Here is a 5137-nt window from a genome sequence, read left to right as displayed (position 1 = left end):
ATTGTCTTAAAGTCATAGGTAGGGGATGATTTAGTATAGGTTTAATTCTCTCAGGGCCTATGGCCCTAGTTCCTTCTGATATGATTAGGCCCAGATATCTAACCAGATTGTTGACAAAGCTGAGCCTTTTCTCTTGATGCCTTGTAACCACAGCCTGCCAGAAAGTTTAAGAAATCTTCTGAGGCTTGCAAACAAGCTTCCTCTGTCTCAGCATGGAGCAAGATATCATCTACATATTGTAACACCACTGCTTCAGAGCTATTAAAGTTTAAAAAGAAATGCAGTATATTTCTGTATGCTAATCTTATGTTCTGCTACCTTACTGAATTCATTTATCAGTTCTAATACTTTTTGTGTGTAGTCTTTAGGGTTTTCTATATAGAATATCTTATCACCTGCCTGTATTGACAATTTTACTTTTTCCCTTTTAATTTGGATATCTTTTCTTTTTCTTGTTTGATTGCTAAGTCTAGAAATTCCATTACTATGTTGAATGGAAGTGGTGACAGTATGGGCATCCTAGTCTTATTTCAGATTTTAGCAGGAGTCTTTCAGCTTTTCATCATTGAGTAGTATGTTGGCTAGGGTTTGTCATAAACAGTTTTTATTGACGTATTTTTTTCTATACCCACTTTGGTGAGAGTTTTTATCATGAATGGATTTTGAATTTTATGAAATGGTTTTTCTGCATCTGTTGATGAGCATGTGGTTTCTGTCTCATTGATGTTGTGTATCTCAATGATTTTGCATGTGTTGAACCATCCTTGCAATCTTGTTGAATCCAATTTGATCATGGTGTATAACCCTTTACATGTACTGTTGGATTTGGTTTGCTGGTGTTTTATTGAGGATTTCTGCATCTATATTCATGAAGATATGGGCCTGTAATAATCTTTTGGGGGGAGTGCTTTTGTTTGGTTTTGGTATCAGGGTGATGGTGATGCCTCTTCAATCCTTTGAAAGAGTTCAAAAAGGATAGGTATAAGTTCCTCTTTGTATGTTTGGTAGAATTCCCCAATGAAGCCATCTCGTCCCGGACTTTTGTTTGCAAGGAATTTTTTTTTAAATTACCAATTCTGTTTCAGATCTAGTGATCAGTCTGTTCAAATTATCTTTATTCTTGACTCAGTTATGGCAGACTGTATGTTACTAGAAACTTGTCCATTTCTTCCAGGTTGTCCATTTTGTTGGCATATAACTGTTCATAGTATTCATAGTATTTTTTTAAATTGCTGCAGTATCAGTTATTTCTCCTTTTTCATTTCTTATTTCAGTATTTGAGTCCTGTCACTTTTCTTCTTGGCAAGGCTGATTAGAGGTTTGTTGGATTTTGTTTAGTTTTAAAATTTTAATTTCCTCTTTGAGCCATTGGTTTTTTAGTAGAATGTTTAATCTTCATGTTGCTATTTTTTGTTTTTCTTTCTGTGGCTCATTTCCAGTTTTATGCCATTGTGATCAGAAAAGATTCTTGAAATAATTTCTACCCTCTTTAATTGTTGAGCGTTTTGTGTCCTAGTTTGTGGTCTATCCCAGAGAAAGTTCCACGTGCATTTAAAAAGAATGTGTTCTGCTTTTTTGGGACCTAGTATTCTATAGATACCAATTAAGTCTAAGTGTTTTGTCATTTAGGATCTCTGCCTTACTGATTTTTCTGTCTGGAAGATTATTGTCAGTGAGGTATTAAATTCTCTTATTATTGTATTCCTATTAATTTCTTCTTTTATGTCTGTTACTATTTTTATATATTTAGGTGCTTCTATTTTTCAAAATTGGAGTATCACTGATTTACGGTGCTTTGTTAATTTCTGCTGTACAGCAAAGTGATTCAGTTTTACATATATACACATTATTGTTTAATATTATTTTCCATGGTTTATCATAGGATACTGAATATAGAGTCTTTACTATTATATATTCTTGGGGTTATTTCTGGGCTTTGTATTCTGTTCCATTGAACTATATGTCTGTTTTTGTGCCAGTACCATGCTGTTTTGATTACTGTACCTCTGTAGTATTATTTGAAGTGTAGAGGGTTATACCTGCTGCTTTGTTCTTTTTCTACAGGATTGCTGTGGCATTTCTGAGTCTTTTTGGCTCTAAATTTTAGGATTATTCTAGTTCAGTGAAAAATTTCATGGGCAATTTAATAGGGATAGCATTAAATCTGTAGATTACTTTGGGTAGTATGCCTTATTATATTAATTCTTCCAATAGAAGAGCATGGGGTAACCTTCCATTTCTTTGAATCATCAGTTTCCTTTGTTAATATTTTTTACTTCTCAGCATAAGTCTTCAACCTTCTTGGTCAGCTTTATTCCTAAGCATCTTTTTTGGTGTGATTTTGAAAGGTATTGTTTTTTCACATTCCTTTTCTGATATTGTTAGTGTAAAGAAATACAACTGACTTCTGTAAATCTGTTACTAAGTCCAAGCTCATTCTGTTCACTGCACGACAGCCCAATTAATTGGAGATGAGATGTTGGGGCAAGGAATACAACTTTATTTGGAAACCAACTGCCCAAGATGGCAGACTCATGTCTAAAATAACCATCTTATCTGGGTCTGGATGCCAGATTCTTTTATAGAATGATGTGTGTGTGTGTGGCGGGAGCTGGAGAGAGGTGAGGAGGTAAAGTTTAAATGGCCATGAATCTTAAAAACATCTCTTGGAATAGCTAGCCTCGGGACAGGGAGGTGTTAATTTCTTACTTCCTGTAGCCATCCGCAGGTGGACAGGGCTCTAAACAAAGGCATTTTGGTTTAACACTCGGGCAGAGTGGATAGGGTTCCCCAAGGCAAGCCATTATGTATGGACAGTATCCTTTAGTGAACAAAAACGATGAGAAGTGAAAGTGAAAGAAGCAGGTACAACATGGACTCAATTCTTCCCTATAACAAGTCCCCACTGTCACTGTCCATCCCATAATCTTGTAGGGGAAAAAAGGGCCAATGACCATTCTAATTGTTTCTGGTTGTGTCTTATCAGATGAATCTCTCTGGTAATGTCTGCCATTGGTGCTAGTGTTCCCAAGGTTACTTCTTCTGATCCTATATGGGAAGTTTCTATTTTATACCTGTAGACTTTAAAAATATTAAAACCTAAAAGTTAAGGTTTTATTTGCTGGGAATTTTGAGGACTTCAAGCCCAGGAGGCAATACCTTGAGTTAAGGAATTCAGTGCTTTTCTATGTACGGGAAGATCTAAGAATCTGGGATGCTGAAATCATTTCCTTGATATGCACCTCTGCTATCTGGGGCCTATATCCTAAGTTTCCTCAGGGTTCACCATAGGGAGTAGCAGTAGTCTGATGGCTGCTGGATAGCAGGTACTTTTCTCCTTCTTGAGTTTCCTCAGGGTTCACTGGCTCATGTTAGAGGGCTACCTCAGATCCTGTCCTCTCAGTAAGAAATTTAACCAAGATTTGCGAGACGTTTCATGATCATATTTTGTCCCACAGCTTTGGGAGGTTCATCCCAGATCAGGAGAAAAATTTTGATATGCCACTTCAGGTGCTAAGTTTTGGATTAGACTCCTATCAATGATTAAAGATTCTTTGGATCTTGTCTATGATCCAGGACACATTTTCCCTTGTTGCCTCTTCCCATACCTCAGTTCAGTTCAGTTCAATCGGTCAGTCGTGTCCGACTCTTTGCAACCCCATGAATCGCAGCACGCCAGGCCTCCCTATCCATCACCAACTCCCAGAGTTCACTCAGACGTGAGTCCATCGAGTCAGTGATGCCATCCAGCCATCTCATCCTCTGTGGTCCCCATCTCCTCCTGCCCCCAATCCCTCCCAGCATCAGAGTCTTTTCCAATGAGTCAACTCTTCGCATGAGGTAGCCAAAGTACTGGAGTTTCAGCTTTAGCATCATTCCTTCCAAAGAAATCCCAGGGCTGAGCTCCTTCAGAATGGACTGGTGGATCTCCTTGAAGTCCAAGGGACAATCAAGAGTATTCTACAACACCACAGTTCAAAGGCATCAATTTTTCAGTGCTCACCTTTCTTCACAGTCCAACTCTCACATCCATACATGACGACTGGAAAGTGGATCACAATAAACTGTGGAAAATTCTGCAAGAGATGGGAATACCAGACCACCTGACCTGCCTCTTGAGAAATCTGTATGCAGGTCAGGAAGCAACAATTAGAACTGGACATGCAACAAGAGACTGGTTCCAAATAGGAAAAGGAGGACGTCAAGGCTCTATATTGTCACCCTGCTTATTTAACTTCTATGCAGAGTACATCATGAGAAACGCTGGGCTGGAAGGAGCACAAGCTGGGAGAAATATCAATAACCTCAGATATGCAGATGACACCACCCTTATGGCAGAAAGTGAAGAGGAACTCAAAAGCCTCTTGATGAAAGTGAAAGTGGAGAGTGAAAAAGTTGGCTTAAAGCTCAACATTCAGAAAACGAAGAGCATGGCATCCGGTCCCATCACTTCATGGGAAATAGATGGGGAAACAGTGGAAACAGTGTCAGACTTTATATTTTTGGGCTCCAAAATCACTGCAGATGGTGATTGCAGCCATGAAATTAAAAGACGCTTACTCCTTGGAAGGAAAGTTATGGCCAACCTAGATGGCATATTCAAAAGCAGAGACATTACTTTGCCAACAAAGGTCCGTCTAGTCAAGGCTATGGTTTTTCCTGTGGTCATGTATGGATGTGAGAGTTGGACTGTGAAGAAGGCTGAGTGCTGAAGATTTGATGCTTTTGAACTGTGGTATTGGAGAAGACTCTTGAGAATCCCTTGGACTGCACGGAGATCCAACCAGTACATTCTGAAGGAGATCAGCCCTGGGATTTCTTTGGAAGGAATGATGCTAAAGCTGAAACTCCAGTACTTTGGCCACCTCATGCGAAGAGTTGACTCTTTGGAAAAGACTCTGATGCTGTGATGGATTGGGGGCAGGAGGAGAAGGGGACGACAGAGGATGAGATGGCTGGATGGCATCACTGACTCGATGGATGTGAGTCTGGGTGAACTCCAGGAGTTGGTGATGGACAGGGAGGCCTGGCGTGCAAAGAGTTGGACTGAGCGACTGAACTGAACTGAACTGACTAGACGGACCTTTGTTGGCAAAGTAATATCTCTGCTTTTGAATATGCTATCTAGGTTGGTCAT

Source organism: Bison bison, unplaced genomic scaffold, assembly GCF_000754665.1.
Source record: "Bison bison bison isolate TAMUID 2011002044 unplaced genomic scaffold, Bison_UMD1.0 scf7180017864508, whole genome shotgun sequence".
NCBI lineage: Eukaryota > Metazoa > Chordata > Mammalia > Artiodactyla > Bovidae > Bison > Bison bison.
The sequence above is the reverse complement of the archived record's forward strand: the minus strand, read 5'-3'. Positions refer to the sequence as shown.